Raw genomic sequence first — 20,359 nt, forward strand, 5'->3', positions numbered from 1 at the left:
CCACTCAGCCTCGGGAGGTCAACTGAGTAGATTCCCACCTCAGCCATCCTGGAAGTGGTTTTCCGTGGTTTTCCACTTCTCCTCCAAGCGAATGCCGGGATGGTACCTAACTTAAGGCCACGGCCGCTTCCTTCCCTCTTACTTGCCCATCCCTTCCAATCTTCCCATCCCTCCACAAGGCCCCTGTTCAGCATAGCAGGTGAGGCCGCCTGGGCGAGGTACTGGTCATACTCCCCAGTTGTATCCCCCGACCAAGAGTCTGAAGCTCCAGGACACTGCCCTTGAGGCGGTAGAGGTGGGATCCCTCGCTAAGTCCGAGGGAAAAACCGAACCTGGAGGGTAAACAGATGATGATGATGATGATGAAAGGATGAAATGAATAGTTTTTTTTTTTTTTTTGCTAGGGGCTTTACGTCGCACCGACACAGATAGGTCTTACGGCGACGATGGGATAGGAAAGGCCTAGGAGTTGGAAGGAAGCGGCCGTGGCCTTAAGTAAGGTACAGCCCCAGCATTTGCCTGGTGTGAAAATGGGAAACCACGGAAAACCATTTTCAGGGCTGCCGATAGTGGGATTCGAACCTACTATCTCCCGGATGCAAGCTCACAGCCGCGCGCCTCTACGCGCACGGCCAACTCGCCCGGTATGAATAGTTTTCAAATGTGCTCCACCCAATATAAAGACTGAACCAGATAAAAATGTTCACCACAAATTACTTGTGAACATTTCTTTCAGAAATGGTATCAACGGGTTCATTACGCTAATCAACACAATTTTTGCGACTCGGTTTTCCCTAAGTATTTGTATTAAATGATCTCTAACGATCCTGATTTGCTTTTGCGGTCAGCCATTTATTTTTATGCTTAAATGGAAAGGGAATCACAAGCCAAGGAGAGGGAATCAAATTCTCTGAGATTTACCGATCCTATTGTTATTTTATCTGAATCTGCAAAAGATCCGGAGATAATGCTGAATGGTATGGACAGAGTCTTGGGGGAAGGAGTACAAGATGAAAATAAGTCCATAACAAAAGTAATGGAGTGCAGTCGAAAGAAGTCAGGTGATGCAGGAAATATTATATTAGGAAATGAAGTATTAAAGGCAGTAGATGAATATTGTTACTTGGGTAGTAAAATGACTAACGATGGCAGAAGTAAGGAGAACATAAAATGCATACAAGCGCAAGCAAGGAAAGACTTTCTTAAGAAAAATGTATTCGCTTCGGAATTAGAAAGATGTTTTGAGGACTTTCGTCTAGAGCGTAGCATTGTACGGAAGTGAAACATTGAGGATAACTAGCTGGGAAAGAAAGAGAATAGAAGCTTATGAAATGTGGTGTTACAGAAGAATGTTCCGATGAGCTGGGTAGATCGAATCGCGAATGAAGAGATACTGAATCTAAATGGTGAGTGGAGATTAATTTGGCTAAATTTGACCAGAAGACATGGAATGATAGGACACTAATTAAGATACCTAGGACTTGCTTCGTTTTTAAAGGAAATATAGGAGGTAAGAACAGTATAGGTAGACCAAGGTATGAATATGGCAATCAGGTTAGAAAAGCTTTAGGATGTAATAGTTACATAGAAATGAAAGTGTTACCACAGGAAAGGGTGTCATGGAAAGCTCCATCAAACCAGTCTATGGACTGATAACCAAAACAACCACTTTTTTTTTTTCGATTTTCAACCTAAGTTTGCTCAAGGCGACCGGTAAAAATTATCTCCAACGTAGAAGACCCGAAGTAGTCCCAATACTCTTGAAAAGGCACGCTAGAACCGTCGCGGTGCGAAAGAAATCTAATATATCCACATAGACCTCTAGTTTCTCTACATATTGTACACACTCACGATGTCCCCTGCATGCCGTTAGAGGCGCCGGACAGGTTGAGTGGCTCGGGCGAAAGAACGCTGGTCTCCTGAGCTCAAAGTTGATGGATTCGATGCCGGCTCAGTCCGAAGGTATTTGCACGTGCTCAAATATGCCAAGATGATGATGTAAATTTACAAGCACGTTAAAGAAAGCTAATATTTCCAGCATCTCGACGTCTCTGAAAAGGAATCGTTTAGTAGGGGAAGTACCTGAGACAGTGACGCCTATACTAGACTTAACTAAAGTTGGCGTCTAACAGGTAAGGTTGGAGGGAGGAGCACTGCACGTGCCATTTCACGATGTTGCCACATTCCAGCATTCCTTTCTACATGCTCTTACCCCTCGCTTCCGGCTCACTTGTTCCCTCCTTCATTCTGACCGCTGTGATCTGTTGTAGACTGCCTGGCCAGGCGGTGTCGTCCCATTTGCGATCACTCTTATACAAACAATCAGGTTCTTATCAGTGACAGGTTTGGCAACTCCCAGCAAGACGAGCCTCCCAGAAGTTTTATCTCCATGGCAACCGCAGTCGCCCCACCCTCGTTTCCATGGCAACCACACAGCCACTCCCTTTATCCCGCCTCGGCAGGCAGTAAACGGACCTCCCTCTACGAAATGTCACAAGCCATCTCTTATTATTAGCAGTATAGACTGTAGTGATAAGTCGATCAATTACGAGTCGACTCTTTTCTTTCTTTTTCTTTTTAGAAGTTGCTTTTCGTCGCACAGACACAGATAGGTCTTATGGTGACGATGGGATAGAAAGGGGCTAAAAATGGGTAGGAAGCGTCAGTGGCCTTAATTAAGGTACAGCCTCAGCATTTGCCTGGTGTGAAAATGGGGAAACCACGGGGAACCATCTTCAGGGCTGCCGACAGTGGGGTTCGAACCCTTTATATCCCGAATACAAGCTCACAGCTGTGCGTCCCTCTCTCTCGGTAGTCGACTCTTTAATTAATGATGTGCTTGAATCAAGAGTTTGAGCTCCGAAAAAAAAAAAGGAGGTAGGTCATTTTATTGACTCCCTGTCTTTTATAGGATGGCTAACCAGTCCATTCAGTCTTACCTCTTTACTCACTGTCAACGGTCTACCGTGCTTTGGCCTTGTCGGCATACAAACTAATGAAATAATAATGAAATTAAATTCCTCAGCCTGTTTTCAGTCATTCGACAGAGTCAGCGATGTAACGAATGAAGCCGCCATCTAGAAGCGAGGATAGGACTCGTGCCGACTGACGAAGCCTGTCGCACTCCTCCGGCCTCTTATATGATCCTTGCTCCGGAGCAATGATTGAGTGACAGATGAAATTGGCGGAATGAAAGATGAGAGGGAACACCGGCGTACCCGGAGAAAAACCTGCCCCGCCTCCGCTTTGTCCAGCATTATTAATCTCCCTTTTAGTAACCGCGATTGGAACCACGGAAATCAGCGGTGTGAGGCCGACGCGCTGCCACCTTAGCCACGGAGGCTTTTAATGAAACAATAATATGAAGTGAAATAGAAAAAATAATAGGTTTTTAGGAAATTTACCAGTTCAGTTGCTGTATGAATTTAGAATCTTATGAGGGATTTTCATCCTCCCTCTGTGGGTGGTGAAGGCGGGGGGTAGAATATATCCACGGTAACCCCTGCCTGTCGTAAGATGCAACTAAAAGGCGGGTCAGGGACTCTCAACATTGGGAGCGAGTGTTGGCGACCTTGGTTCCTCTAGCTGAGTCTTCCACTTACTTGGTTAAGTCCTGTTCCCTTTCGATTCCAAAGGTATTAGGTTATGAGGCCTAGAAAGTCTTTCATTTTCACGCCTTTCGTGGCCCTTGTCTTTCTTTGACCGATACCTTCATTCTTCGAAGTGTCGGATCTCTTCCAATTTCTGATTAGTGTTAATAGAGGATAGTTAACGAGTTGCATTTTCTTTTTCTTTTTTGTTTGCGTCGCACCGACACAGATAGGTCTTATGGCGACGATGGGATAGGAAAGGCCTATGAATGGGAAGGAAGCGGCCGTGGCCTTAATTAAGGTACAGCCCCAGCATTTGCCTGGTGTGAAAATGGGAAACCACGGAAAACCATCTTCAGGGCTGCCGACAGTGGGGTTATTTTCTCTTAAAACAATCAAGTTGTAATTCAAGAGGTTAAACTGGGGCAAATATTCATTTATAAAAAAGAGGAGTTAGGGATTGGAGTAATTTAACAAAGAGCCTCCGTGGCTCAGGCGGCAGCGCGCCGCTGGGTTCCGTGGTTCAAATCCCGGTCACTCCATGTGAGGTTTGGGCTGGACAAAGCGGAGGCGGAACAGGATTTTCTCCGGGTACTCCGGTTTTCCCTGTCATCGTTCATTCCAGAAACACTCTCCAGTATCATTTAATTGCATCTGTCAGTCATTAATCATTGCCCCAGAGGCGTGTGACAGGCTTCGGCAGCCGGCACAATTCCTATCCTCGCCACTGGAGGGGGGACTTCATTCATTCCATTCCTGATCCGGTCGAATGACTGGAAACAGGCTGAAGATTTTCTGTAATTTAACAAAGAAATGTTCGATAAATTTCCCGAAGAGCTTTGAAAATCGTCCAAAACTCAGATCAATGTTTGATTGATTCATTCATTGATTGATCGATTATTTTCCTTATCTAGACGTACTTCCGTACCGAGGGGGTTGACCGTGCGGTTAGGGTCGCGCAGTTGTGATCTTTGATTCGGGAGATAAGAGTTCGAACCTCACTGTCAGCAGCCCTGAAGATGGTTTTCCGTTTTTCCCATTTTCACACCAGGGAAATGGTGGGGCTGTACCTTAATTAAGGCCACGGCCGCTTCCTTCTCATGCCTTGCCCTTTCCTATCTTATCGTCGTCATTAGACCTATCTGTGTCGGTGCGACGTAAAACAAATTGTAAAAAAAAAAACTTATTTTCGCAACAACAAACACAGTACTGTATTAATAACTTCCGCTATAAATGGAATGATTTGAATTGCTGAGCGTTTCATAGAACGGAATGGTTCAGATAAACTAGACAACTGACGCGGTTGTATTGAATAAATAAGTTCGGAGGGGGTAGTTCCTACTTCTCCCACCACTTACCACTCACTATCGCTGCCTTTGCACTTGGTCTGGCTGGCGCTGTACCGGCCAGTCTTCTGCTGCACGCATGACCGTCAACCCTACAGCACATCACGTGGTTATAAAACAGTTGCCGCACAGTCTAAACATAGCCGCCTGCATTGCACGTTCTGTAACAGTGGGCAGTGGGTGAGCATCTTGCCAAACTATACATCGATCAGCTGGACGTCTAATTTAAGGTAATATACAGTCCACATTTATCTTACTTAATTTATATTATATTATATTATTTATCTCGGTGTACCAGATATAGGACGATTTTCTTCAAAGAAGAGAATAGAGTGTGAATGATACAGTATAATATTATGGGCAACAGTGAATAAGGATGATCTTTGGTGACTAAAGTAAACTTCGTAAATACACTGAAGTAAGTTTTCTAATAGCTTACAATTATTATAAAATACTTCGCTATTTACTTAGGTAATATTTCGTCGTATTCCAATGGGGTCGCTAGGTCACAGCTGCGTGGATGATCACATGCAATTTGTGGTGGTTCGATCCCGGCTAATGCATGTGGGATTTTAGAGATGAAAAATCGCATCCGCGTAGTTCGGATTCAATGTAAAACTGTATGTCTCGTGTCTATGATCACTATATCAAATGCCATGCGAAAATAAAAGCTTCCGTTTGTTTGCTTGTTTGTCCAACCCTCATCTCGTTTCTCTACGAGGTAGGGTATGAGGTGAGATTAATCTGTCGTGGTGGATTTTTATGACGGGATGCCTTTGCTGACGTCAACCCCATTAGAGAAGTTAATGAGATGAAATGAATGACATGATATATGATAGTAGAAAGAGAAAGGGTAAAACCCGCTGCCGGCACATAGCTGACTCTTGCCGAATAGCACAAAGGGGTCTGCTCAAGGCTTAACATCTCCATCCGACGGATGAATCACCATCAACAGCGTCATATGCCCTCACTCAATATGAGCACTGCGGAGAGGTTTGGAATTTAATCCAAGCTTTTGGCACGCAATCTAGTGATTGGAAATTGTATACAACCACCTCCCCTACCCTGCCGGTCAACATTATGATGGTGAACATTTTTTCGACCAACGGGACTCGAACCACAGTGTTAGACTGTTTAGGCTCGAACGTCTTAACGATTAAATCCACCAGGTGGGCTTCAAACTAAAAACTTACGTATTGTATTTTTATAATAATAATAATAATAATAATAATAATAATAATAATAATAATAATAATGGGATCAAATAACGAAGTAATGTCACACAATACTAAATTGAAACAGTACAAAACAGTTATTCTACCGGAAGCTCTATATGCATCAGAAACCTTAACTTTATGATGTCATTCTAAAATTGCAGATATTGAAAAACAAAAACGTAACATTCTTAGAAAATTTTTCCGTGCCACTCAAGAAAATGTAATTAGGATCAAAAGACGAACTGGAGACCTCTCTAGTCACACAGATAATTTCATCAATACAGTACGGAGGGGACATTTGAAATTTATTGACACTTTTTAGGATGGATATCAAAAGACACATAAGAATATTATTCAATGTAATTCCCAAAACAGGATTATAAATTGGCTCGAGGGAACAGGGGGGGGGGGCCTGAATGAATTGAACATTGGGGAAGATATCGTGATAAATCGGTAAGTCTTCAGGTCCGCAGTAAATAAACACACATTTGTGGTGAAAACTAGCAGCAGGATGGGCACAAAGTGGTCAGAAGAACGAAAGAGGCAACACAGTGAGTTCATGAAGAGATTTTGGAAGAATAGGCAGGCGAAAGACCAAGCCAACGAACAAGTTCCAGAGCGTTCTATGAATGGGCATTACAGAACCGTAGTAATAATAATAATAATAATAATAATAATAATAATAATAATAATAATCAGGCTCCTTTGCTGAATTATCAGTGTAATGGTCTTCGGTTCTCGGGGTACCGGGTTTGATTACCAATCAGGCCAGAAATTTCAGCAGCATCGAGTTAGTTCCTCTGATAGTAGTCTAAGAATGTTTAGTTTTATGTCCTACTAACTAGGCTACTTTAACGGTTTGGGGAGAAGCGGAGGTGCTGGAATTTAGTCCCACATGAATTATTTTTACGTGCCGGCATATCTACCTACACGAGGCTGACGTAATTCAAGCACATTCAAAATGCCATTGGGCTCAGGAGATCAGTGCTTCTACCATCTGAGCAGGGCCATATTAACGCAGCAACCAACATGGGCCATGGCCTAGGATGACAACTTTAGTGGGAGAGGGGGAGGCGGTAATTGTTTTCAAAACAAGATTTTTATTATGCCAAAAGTAAGAAATTTAAGAACTTAATATTCACCCTCATGAAACAAGAGTTGTTTTCAATCGAAATGACCACTTAAGACTAATTAATTAATTTTATAAATAATAATCGCGCTACAATTTAATTTATTTCTCTTCCTGTGGAGCTTCCTCGGTGTCCAAACCTCTGTCATGTGTTTGCTGTCCTGCTTCCGTTGTTCGTCCATCCAGGCTCTTCCGGTCTCCTTAGAACTTCATTCGGCTTGAAACCCTTTCAAATGTTTCACTGTGTGGGGGACGCAGACGAAGAACAAACCCACGGTATCCCTTCCGTTCGTAAGAGGTGACAAAAAGGGGTGACCAAGGGATGATTGTATTAGAACCATGAAACTACGTGTGATTAGTACCATCACGCGGGGAACACTATGGGTCACCTTTACTTGCAAGTAGTGCCACTATGTTGGGTACACAATAGGTTTGTGATTACTAGCAGCAGAAAGTGGGTCATTGTGGGTTTCCAGTACCTGTGATTAGTACCATTGTGAGAAACAGCACGGGTCTGAACGTTGCCTGTGATTAGTACCGCTATATGAGCGACACTCTGGTCTGCGTTGCCTGTGATTAGTACCACTATATGAGCGACACTCTGGTCTGCGTTGCTTGTGATTAGTACCACTATATGAGCGACACTCTGGTCTGCGTTGCTTGTGATTTGTACCACTATATGAGCGACACTCTGGTCTGCGTTGCTTGTGATTAGTACCACTATATGAGCGATACCGTGGGTCTGCGTTGCCTGTGATTTGTACCACTATATGAGCGACACTCTGGTCTGCGTTGCCTGTGATTAGTACCGCTATATGAGCGACACTCTGGTCTGCGTTGCCTGTGATTAGTACCACTATATGAGCGACACTCTGGTCTGCGTTGCTTGTGATTAGTGCCACTATATGAGCAACACTTTGGTCTGCGTTGCCTGTGATTTTTACCTGCTGTGTGAGGAACACCACCGGATAGTACGAGTCCTTGTGATTAGTACACTTGTGTGAGGTGCACCATGGGTTTGCGTTGCCTGTGCGACGTACAATACTTGTGAGTAGTACCATAATGTGCGGAACATCGTGAGTCAACGCTACTTTTGATTAGTACCGCAACATGGCAAATGCCATGGTTCTACTTTAGTAGCGATAAGTATCATTATGATGGGCCGTTGACCTAGATTTTGGACCCCTTTAGACAGCAAGCATACTCGATTCAGGACTGTGCTTTAGAAGCAGTCCCTTGGTCAGTTATACTATTGTTTATGATAGTATCTGGGAAGGTGGGGCATTGCGGGTCGGATCTCTTGATTGTTTCAAATTCATATCCATCCATTCATTCTTCATCATCACGTATTTTATTGTGGTCAGTGGATGATTTTGAACTTTTAAATTGCCATTACCGAGCTCGATAGCTGCAGTCGCTTAAGTGCGGCCAGTGTCCAGTATTCGGGAGATAGGTTCGATCCCCACTGTCGGCAGCCCTGAAAATGGTTTTCCGTGGTTTCCCATTCTCACACCGGGCAAATGCTGGGGCTGTGCCTTAATTAAGGCCACGGCCGGTTCCTTCCCACTCCTAGCCCTTTCCTGTCCCATCGTCGCCATAAGACCTATCTGTGTCGGTGCGACGTAAAGCAACTAGAAAAAAAAATTGTCATTACATTTCGTCTCATTTGGTACCATTAGGGGCCGATGACCTAGACGTTAGGCCCCTTTAAACGACAAACATCATCATCATCACGTAAATTTATATGTCTTAACATTTAGACCTCCGAGTTGTTTAATTTTTCCATACATTTCCGCGTTTCCTTAATCCATGCTGTAGTCGTCTCTTTTTTCCAGAAGTCATCAAATATCCGTCCGGTAAGTCTATTTCCGTTCATTCTGAACAAATGTCCGAGAAGCACCTACGTCCTCCTCCTCCTCCTCCTCCTCCTCCTCTTCTGCATGGTCTTCTACATTCCCTCCACCTTCTGGTAAAGTTCTTTACTGCCTCAATTCCGCCTTCAGTCTGGACATCGCCATATTTATTGTTCTGAGGATTATTCTTTGTAAGACCTGTAGCTTCTGCAACTTATAGTTCATGGACACACATTCACTACCATACAGGCATTTTGTTTTGACCACGGTGCTGTAATGTTTGTTTCTGCATTCCAGGTTATGTACGCACTTCTTATTGTAAATGTTTTTTGTTAATCCATATATTTTCTCCATTTTTGGATTCGATCTTCCACTGCGGTTTTTTGAAGTCTTTTCTGTATGGTCTCACCAAGGTGCTTGAACTTCTTCACCCTTACTTAAGGTCCTTTTCTTTCAAATATGGTTAGTTAACTAAACAACGTGTCAACTTCAATGTTTGATGTCAGACCAGACTATATAGTCACGTCACGTGCACCGCAGAATTATTTGCGCTTGTAATTTCCTTATTGTTGCAGTCCAGATCTTTTTTTTCTTTTTTTTACAATTCGCTTTGCGTCGCACTGACACAGATAGATCTTACGGCGACGATGGGACAGGAAAGGTCTGTCGACAGGGGGGTTCGAACCCACTATCTCCCGGATGTAAGCTCACAGCTGCACGGCCCTAACCGCACGCCCAACACGCCCGGTATATTAAGTGAAACCACTCACAGCTTAATTGATTTTTTAAGAAAATTATTTATTTATTTATTTATTTATTTATTTATTTATTTATACAACATATTTACATAGAAACCTCCGTAGCTCAGGCGGCACCGCGCCGGGCTCTCACCGCTAGATACCGTGGTTCAAATCCCGGTCACTCCATGTGCGATTTGTGCTGGACAAAGCGGAGGCGGGACAGGTTCTTCTCCGGGCACTCCGGTTTTCCCTGTTATCTTTCATTCAAAGAATGAAGAATTTCACCTTGTTCTTCTCGTGGACAGTTGAGATTTTCTTCTGATGACGCAGAGCACAGTTCTCTGCGAAACGTAAAGAATTCACCTTATTTTCTTGACACGGCATAAGCCCAAAAGCCTATACAGTATCATGTCTATAAGTACGGGCCGTGAAAGCATCAATGGCAACAAAAAAAGTACGTAGTTGATCGGATATCGCCGAAAATCCGAGCAATCCATTAGCCAACCTCTTTGATAAAATTGAGACACTCATTGCCTCAGATGCCACTCAATTCATTGGCTACTTGCACGAAAAAGAATTTGTCCAGATATATTTCTGCGTATTTCTCCTCCTTCATGTTTTAAATTTGTGATTGATTTTTCATTTTACGGTCTTCATTATATTTATTTTCACGTATGAAAGTAATTTCTTCGGGAGGGGGTTGGCATTTTATTAATGGCCAAAAATATTAAATACAGCTTTTCGTCTGAGCCAATAAGCACAGTGTTTTTTCCAAAGGAGATGGTGAAGTATGAATTGGTGAAAAAAAAAATATGAAGGGGACAGTCGAACTGGTACTCCGACGGGTGCGTGACCTCGATCGTACTGACCTGCTCGTATGTGTACTGAGGAGTTGTTCGTGGTCGTGCTCAACGTTCGTTCGGTGTCAGTGATTCTCTTCTTTTTTTAATGTTGTAAACATTTCTTAGTAAGGGTCCCCATACTACGAAAAACTTAAAATTAAGCAATTTCTTCAACTGTGCCGCAAGTTGAAGAGCTATAGGACCCGGAAAGGTTTCAAATTGTGAGTCTTAGATAGCTCTATCAAACTAAGACCAAAAACACTCGAAAATCACTTCCGGACTAAATGGAGTTTCGGAATAACAGCCTAAATTCTAGCTCAATTAACTTATTTACATAATTCTTTCTGTACCGAGCTCGATAGCTGCAGTCGCTTAAGTGCGGCCAGTAACCAGTATTCGGGAGATAGTAGGTTCGAACCCCACTGTCGGCAGCCCTGAAAATGGTTTTCCGTGGTTTCCCATTTTCACACCAGGCAAATGCTGGGGCTGTACCTTAATTAAGGCTTTTTTTCTGTTCATTAATCGTTGTTGTGCTGATGTGGAACTTAATGAGACGTAGAAATGTAAGCCATGTGCTTTATGCTATTGCATAGTTACAAACAATTATTTAGAATTTGTAAAAAATGACGTTACAACATGGATTTGTTTTGAAGGAGAAAACGCAGAAGTGTAAAGGAAAATTGTTTACTAAAGGTATGTAACAGAACTTAATTTTAACAGATTTTAATATGTAAACCTCTCTATTAAGTTTAAACTCCGATACATTTAAACTTTAGGTGAAAGTGTGTTAAAATACATTGTATTTATGGATGAGAAATAATTATAAATCTAAATTATTACGTAAATAATTAGTAGTAAAAACGACACGCTTCTTAAAAAGCGCAAATAGTTATTCTGACGAAGGAAAAAAAAAAAGAAAAAGAAAAGAAAAGAGCTAATTTATGGGACTAGGTCTTCATTATTTTAAAGGTCGAGTACGGTTAACCGCACGGGTTCATGGTGTCCGAGGGTCTTCAGCCCCTGCCCTTAACTTCATGTGCGGAGTCATTAAGTGCTGAAATTAAAAATAAAATTATAATTTGCACGGCCGAGCCTGGCCGAGGCGGTAAAGGCATGTTCGGTTCGCCCGGAAGGACGTGGGTTCGAATCCCCATCAGGAAATCGTAAAATTTAGTCCGCCTCTGTGGTGTAGTGGTTAGCGTAATTAGCTGCCACCCCCGGAGGTCCGGGTTCGATTCCCGGCTCTGCCACGAAATTTGAAAAGTGGTACGAGGGCTGGAACGGGGTCCACTCAGCCTCGGGAGGTCAACTGAGTAAAGGTGGGTTCGATTCCCACCTCAGCCATCCTGGAAGTGGTTTTCCGTGGTTTCCCACTTCTCCTCCAGGCGAATGCCGGGATGGTACCTAACTTAAGGCCACGGCCCCTTCCTTCCCTCTTCCTTGCCTATCCCTTCAAATCTTTCCATCCCTCCACAAGGCCCCTGTTCAGCATAGCAGGTGAGGCCGCCTGGGCGAGGTACTGGTCATACTCCCCAGTTGTATCCCCGACCAAGAGTCTGAAGCTCCAGGACACTGCCCTTGAGGCGGTAGAGGTGCGATCCCTCGCTAAGTCCGAGGGAAAAACCGAACCTGGAGGGTAAACAGATGATGATGATGATGATGATGATGATGATGATGATGATGATGATTATAATTTGCTCGTATCTTACATTGTGGATAAATTCTGTGTTTCATAAACACAGTAAAGGCCTATATTTCTTCATAAAAATTCAGTTAAGCATTTCGGTTAAAGCTAATTTCTGTTAAAAGAGGTTTTACTGTATTTTTAATTCCCTGAGAACTTTCCAGATGGGGACATACTTGCAGACTGGCGGACCGATCGACTGGTGTATGGTAACGGTCGAGCCATTGTGGTTCGAGGTGGGGGCTTATTTGGTTGATCGGCCCGCAACCTGTTCGGTTATGAATAGACCTCGTGATTATTATTATTATTATTATTATTATTATTATTATTATTATTATTATTATTATTATTATTATTATTAATAATTAATTAATGTTATTTGTTTTACGTCCCACTAACTACTCTTTTAAGGTTTTCGGAGACGCCGAGGTGCCGGAATTTAGTCCCGCAGGAGTTCTTTTACGTGCCAGTAAATCTACCGACACGAGGCTGACGTATTTGAGCACCTTCAAATACCACCGGACTGAGCCAGGATCGAACCTGCATTATTATTATTATTATTATTATTATTATTATTATTATTATTATTATTATTATTATACGTCGCTCCGAATCAGATAAGATCTTATAGAGACGATGGCATAGGGTGGGACTAGGCCTGGGAGGTAAACACAATGGCCTCAACTAAGGTTAATTGCCAGCATTTGCCTGGCATGAAAATGGGAAATCACAGAAAACGGTCTTCGACACTGCCAACACTGGAGTTCGAACCCACCATCTCGTGAATGGAAGCCAGCAGCTACACAGCCAAAACCGAGCAGCCATCTCGCTCCGTATTATTATTGTATCCACTTACTTGTGCCAGACTCCTCGCTTTGTACTTAACCTGTCCCACTCAGTATTAACTTTGAAAGGGTTAGGTTGTCCTTTATTTTCACGCCTTTCTAACCCTTCGCTGTATTTTACGATTCCCTCATTTTTCAATGCCGGCTGTACAATCTAGAGAGGTAGCGAGTCTGCCTCGTATAAGGAGACCTCGGTTTCCAGTTCAGGAATTGATTTACCTGAATTTGAGGACTAGTTCGAGGTCCACTTAGCTTATATAAGAACAATTAAGGAGATATATCTGACGGCGAGTAGCGACCCCGTTCTAGAGAGCCAAGAAGAACGGTCGAGGGGGATTAGTTAAGCTGACCACGCCTTAGCACGTAATTTACAACTCTTCGGGCTGAGAAGCGATCACTTGGTAGGCTAATAATAATAATAATAATAATAATAATAATAATAATAATAATAATAACGGCGTGTGGCCTCCGGAGAGGCCTGGTACAGGTCTTATGATCTGACGCTCGTAGGCGACCTGCGCGTCGTGATGAGGATGAAATAATGATGAAGACTGCACATACACCCAGTCTCCGTGACAGGGACATTAACAAATTAGGGTTAAAATTACCGACCCTGTCGGGAATCGAACCTGGGACCCCTGTGACAAAGGCCAGCACGCTAACCATTTAGCCATGTACCCTCCGTAGCGTAACGGTTAGTGTTATTAGCTGCCATCCTCGGAGACACGGGTTCGATTCCCGGTACTGACAGAAATTTAAGAATGGCAGGTGGGCTGGTATGTGGTTAAAATGGTACATGCAGCTCACCTCCACTGGGGGTGTGCCTAGAAAGAGCTGCACCACCTCGGGATGAAGACACGCATTTGCATAATAATAATAATAATAATAATAATAATAATAATAATAAAGTCGCTTCTGTGGTGTAGTGGTTAGCGTGATTAGCTGCCACCCCCGGAGGTCCGGGTTCGATTCCCGGCTCTGCCACGAAATTTGAAAAGTGGTACGGGGGCTGAAACGGGGTCCACTCATCCTCGGGAGGTCAACTGAGTAGAGGTGGGTTCGATTCCCACCTCAGCCATCCTGGAAGTGGTTTTCCGTGGTTTCCCACTTCTCCTCCAAGTGGTACCTCACTTAAGGCCACTGCCGCTCCCTTCCCTCTTCCTTGCCTGTCCCATCCAATATTCCTATCCCTCCACAAGGCCCCTGCTCAACATAGCAGGTGAGGCCGCCTGGGCGAGGTACTGGTCATTCTCCTCAGTTGTATCCCCGACCCAAAGTCTGAAGCTCCAGGACACTGCTCTTGAGGCGGTAGAGGTGGGATCCCTCGCTGAGTCCGTGGGAAAAGCCAACCCTGGAGGGTAAACAGATTAAGATAATAATAATAATAATAATAATAATAATAATAATAATAATAATAATAATAATCTGCTGTAGAGGAAAGCTTATGAAAGATGGAAAGAGCGCATGGCATCACTAAGAATGTTTACAGCAAGAAATGATCCTTCTTTGATTGTCATTATCATTATTTCTTGCTTTTATTTTATTATCTTTTATTTTTCATTTTATTTTGTTTCATATTATTAAGTGGAGACGATGGACGTGGCATGTAGGGACTGAGGATGACTGCTGTGGTGATCCTCCGTTGGGACCTCACGGCATGCCCAAGGAATCTCGTATTTCTCTTTTCTTTTGTTAGTTGTTCATGCATGGAAAGAGGCTTTGTGAACATATATCGGGGCTAATCGCCTGTTATGTTCAATAAATACTAATACAACAAGAAATGGTTATCTAAAGAATCTTAAAATAAGGCATTACAATAGTGTGTTGAAACTAGAATGTCTTCACGCAAATAAATGTCTAGTCTTGAATTATAGTTTAGATAAAATGGAAGCAATAGAAAGAAGAATCGTGAGAAAATTTTTAGGACCAATGAAAACAGCAGAACAGTGGAAAATAAGAATAAAGAAATATATCACAACATGAAAAATATAACTGAAACAATAACAAAAAGGAGATTGTTATTTTGTGGACATGTCTCTAAAGTGGATGATAACAGACTGACAAAACCTCTGGGAGAAAATTAAACCACGAGCTGAATACAAGAGATCAATAAAAATTTAGAAAGAAATAAAATAAATGAAGAGGATGGAAAGAGAAATTTTAAAAATGGAAATTTTAAGGATGAAATGAAATGCCGTATGGCCTCCGGAGAGTCCTGGTGCACTCCCATAGATGACCTGCGCGTCGTGATGAAGATGAAATGATGATGAAGGTGGCATATACACCCAGTCCCCGTGCCAGGAGAATTAACCAATTGTGGTTAAAATTCCCGACCCTGCTGGGAATCGAATCCAGCAACCCTGTGCCCAAATGATGTTTGTTGTTTAAAGTGGCCTAAGATCGAAGTTAATCGTCCCCCTGTGTCCAAACCACTGAGCCACGAAGCGGGACGTTTTAAGGATGGAAGGATTCCAAGGAAAAAAGGAAAAGGAAACCCGGTCCAAAGTGGTCTGAGAAGAGAAGAATAAAGGATAGTGCAATGATGAAAGAATACTGGACAGAACGGAAACAAGGAAAGATGGCTTGAAATTGACACGTGCTCCCTAGCAGGTCTCATCGTAAATAATAATAATAATAATAATAATAATAATAATAATAATAATAATAATAATAATAATAATAATAGAAAGGGATGATCCTGTTTGGAACAGACATTTAGTCTGAAAAGTATCGTGAGAGTTAGAGCTATACGAAAGAGAAATACGGTGGTTGTTTGAAGACTTCAAAAAAACCTTATGACTCCATCGACCGGCAGACACTATTCAATGTTTTGTTAGAATTTCGAGTTGATGGTAAAACAAGGGCAATTATAACTCAAACACTGACGGAAACCATCTCCAAAGTTGAATTTCATCAGGAAATCTCAGAGCTCTTTGAGATTAAGACAGGAGTCAGGCAAGGTGACGGATTATCGCCCATCTTTTTTAACTTTGTCTTGGAAAAAGTAATGAGATCTTGGAGGAAAACCATAAAAGAAGGAATAGAAGAAATCTATTTAGGTACAAAGAATAGAGTGTGTAGGTGGATTGCTTGGCATTCGCTGATGACATGGCATTGCTGGCGGAAGATAAAGAAGAAGCCCAAATATTGCATCAAAATTTGCATGAAATCGCAGAGAAAGCAGGACTCAGGATCTCATATGAAGAGATAGAGTACACAGAATGCAAAAATAATAAAGAAAAGCATCTGGACTACGAACCTACTACACTGACGTAGCAGGGGGAGAGGTGATACTCCCACGTGGCGCGTCCCAGGTTGCGGAGAGGGGGGCCTAACGGGCTTGCCGGCGGACTTGAGGGAAATAAAATACCTCTCGCAGACCAAACCCCCTGTGGGTGGGGGATGCAGACGAAGAATACACGTACGGAATCCCTTGCTTGTCGAAAGAGGCGACTAAGGGATGATCAAATTAGAACCACAAGACTACTTGTAATTAGTACCATCACGCAGGGAACACTATGGGTCGCTTTTACTTGCACGTAGTACCACTATGTTAGGTACAAAATAGGTTTGTAAATAGTAGTAATAGAGTGCGTTGCCGGCTTTTACAGTACCTGTGATTCGTACCCCTATATGAGCAACACCATAGGATGAGCGACCTTGCCTATGCTTAGTGCCCACTATGTGAGGAACACCACGGGATAGTGCAGGTCCCTGTGGTTAGTCCACTTATGTGAGGAGCGCCATAGGTTTGCGTTGCCTGTAAATAGCGCCGCAGTGTGGGAAACACCATAGATCGGTGTTACATGTGCAGAATTCATTACCTGTGAGTAGTACCATGTGTGGAATACCTCAATCTACGCTACTTTTGATCAGTGCCTCAACATGACAAATAGCATGGTTCTATTTTCCTAGCAATAAGTACTATTATGAGGGGCCGATGACCTGGATTTTGGACCCGTTTCAACTACAAGCCTCATCGATTCAGTATTGTGCTTTAGAAGCAGTCCCTTGGTCAGTAATACTATTGTTTAACGCATTGCGGGTTGGATCCACTTCATATCCATTCATTCATTCTTCGTCCTCACGTTTTCGAATGCTGGTCAGTGGAGGAGTATGTATTTTTAAATTGCCATAACATTTCCTACCATTAGGGGCCGATGACCTAGATGTTACGACCCTTTAAACAACAAACATCATCATCAAAGCATCTGGAAACAAAGTATGGAAAATTCAAGAGGTCAGATAAATTTAAATATCTTGGTGAACGGATCCAGCCGAATGGGCTTGATAAAGAAGTAAATAAGGGAAGGGCCAGAAAGATGGAGTTAGCCTATAGATTAGTACAGAATAAATACAACAAAAGAGCGATGGCTTACAGAGCAAAGATCAGACACTATACCACGGTTATGACGCCAGAGGGACTTTACAGTTCGGAATGTCTGATACTGAAAGGGGAAATAGATGAGCTAGAGATGAAAGAAAGAAAAATCTTGAGAAAGAGTTTAGGACCCGATGGAAGAAAGGATGGTGCATGGAAGAAGAGAAGAAATGAAGATCTATACAGAGAAAGAAAGTCACAGATACCATATATAAAAAGAGACTAAAGTTTTATGGGCACCTCAAAAGAATGGACGAGGGTCGACTGACAGAGAAAATATTTAACTACATCATCAAATTAAAAGCACCTACTAAATGGGTAGAAGGAACAAGAAAAGACATGGAGGAAGTTGGCAACAATCCAAAAGAAATCTTTAATAGAGATATGTTTCGAACTAGAATTGATAAATTCAAGGCATTGCAGGAAAAGCAAAATGAAAAGTCTAAAACATGTGGTCAAAGAAGAGGAAGAGGAACCACAGCGAAGTGAAGAAGTTCTGAGAGAAGAACAAAAGGACCAACCAGCAAGTCGGTTGAGTACCGTGGTCCAAAGTAGGCCGAAAACAAAGGGGAAAAATAAAGAAAGAAGAAGAAAGTTGCTTAATTTAATTAACATGCTCCTTTCTTCACCTTATTACATTGGAAATGCAAATCACTCTGAACTACGGTATACACAGACGCGTACAGTAACGTTTCGTGTCAATTCGCACAGCTTTTCGGACCTTGTCTGAACTACAGAGAACTGCCTACTTATTTTTAACCCATGGCAGGGTTTTTTCAGCCTTATTGTAAGTTGTGGGGGATTATCTTAAACATAGTGACCATTCTGCTTCGTAAATTCACAACTAATAAGAGAAATGAGCCATCCAAGTGTTTCTTTTCCGAGGATTGCGAATCCTAGGACGATATAGTACATTCAACTTCGTTCTCCCCAGTCTTAGCACCGATGGAGTAAAATACACACCTTCAGCGGTTTTTTTTTTCAACTGATTTCTCTTTGCACTAACTCAGGTTTTCGGTGACAATGGAACCGGAAGAGGGAAAAGGCTAGAACTGGGAATAAAGCGGCCGCGTGATCTTAAAGATGCGGCCCCGGTACTTCTCTGGAGTGAAATTTGAAACTTTAAAAAATCATCTTTATGTATACGGTTGTCATCCCAATCTCCGTGAGTTCTAGCACACCTTGAAAGCTTCTCTCTTTCTCTCTCTCTCGTTGATCAACACCACCCAGATGTGGACCCCAAGCCACATGGGTGTAGGCCTACCGGGGAACGAGTTAGCTGATAAGGCTGCCAAGGGGGCTGTTACGTTGCCCCCGTTGCCTTTCAAGGTTCCAGCCAGTAATATTCGTTCTCAGCTGAGACATTTGGTGATGTCCCCTTGGGAGTTGGAGAGGCAGGCCACCTCACTGCCAAATAAGCTGAGAACGGTTAAAGGATACCGGCCCTGCGCCACTATGAATAACTATCCACTCCCTTTTACGGGAAATTATGAATCCCCTGGACACTACATAGTGGTCCAGGACTCCTTTCTTCTCACCCATACGGGTGCAGGTCATATCCTGACCAGTTCTGATCTCACTTTTTCAGGCCACCACCTTCCACACTACAGTTCTGTTCCTACCACCAAATTTGTCGAAAGCAGCACTCAAGGCCGAAGGGCTACATTGCTCAAATGGATCTGGGCTCCGCCCACATATCCGCTGAGACGCGTGGTCTACTGAACAAGGAAGGTATGGAAGATTTCCCTTCGGGTTTCTCAAAGAGAAGCAGTCGTATTATGTCGTCATCGGATCGGCCACGGTACTGACGGGAGAAGACCCCGCGGTGTGCACTTGCGGCGGTCATCTTCCCGTAATACACATCCTTACGGGAAGCGCGGACCTGGCCGATCTTCGCCGTAGTCTAAAACCTCCCTAGTACTATCTCCCTCATCCTACGAGATGGCGAGCAGTCAGCAGACCTCGCCATCCGTTTTATGAGGGATAGCGGCCTACTTTATCGTGTTTAAAAGCGAATCCTCTGTTGTTTTTAATTCTTATTTTATTGTAATCTATATGTTTATTCTATTGAATCTGTTTTAGTCTATTTGTGTACTTTTTAAAGTGTTTTGAAAGTTTTAATGAAATATACGATTTCATTTCAAATTCCATTTCAGCACTTTTTAATCTAAGTTTAAATTATTTTATGAAAATATAAGGCATTTTAAATTCTAATCAGTGGATATAGTTTAAATTTTAATTATCATTCCATTTCGGTTCATATCGTACAGTTAGGGACCGATGACCTAAATGTTAGGCCCCTTTAAACAACTAGCCCCATCTTCAACGTCACAATCATCTCTCTTTGGTCAAGTGTCATTTCGTAAGTGAATTATGAACTAGAGAGGAGTAGTAATATCAGCTGATCTTGGGAACACATGAGCTGCAACTGGGCATATGTTCTCCTCCTGTTTGATGTCAAGGACGTGTTGAAACTGGTCTTAATCAATTAGAAACGTCACTCTTAATCTCGTTAATAATTCTTTGTTGAGGGTCACACGAAGTCAAGCGGTTTCTGTTTACTCGTCTGCGAATCAGAGACACAGCCGAGCCCCCGTGCAAGTGAAGTGTGTTCTGGGTGAAGTCCAAGCAATTCAATGTCAGTTTTGATCATTTTAAATAATTCTTCTTCTGCTGGGCCAAAGTGCCATCTCACTCTCCATCAATTCCGGTATATCCTGGAAGTTTCTTTA

General features: G+C 42.7%; 1 protein-coding gene across 1 annotated transcript in view; it reads left to right on the forward strand.

The window, feature by feature from the left end:
* The first annotated feature begins 4,992 nt into the window (after window positions 1-4,992).
* Window positions 4,993-20,359, forward strand: part of LOC136884408 (UDP-glycosyltransferase UGT5) — a 52,938-nt gene continuing 37,571 nt past the window's right edge. The window contains exon 1 of the mRNA XM_067156544.2: window positions 4,993-5,166. The gene's annotated coding sequence lies outside the window, so the exon portion shown is untranslated. The remainder of the gene's footprint in view (window positions 5,167-20,359) is intronic.

Source organism: Anabrus simplex, chromosome 12 (genome assembly GCF_040414725.1).
Source record: "Anabrus simplex isolate iqAnaSimp1 chromosome 12, ASM4041472v1, whole genome shotgun sequence".
Lineage (NCBI taxonomy): Eukaryota > Metazoa > Arthropoda > Insecta > Orthoptera > Tettigoniidae > Anabrus > Anabrus simplex.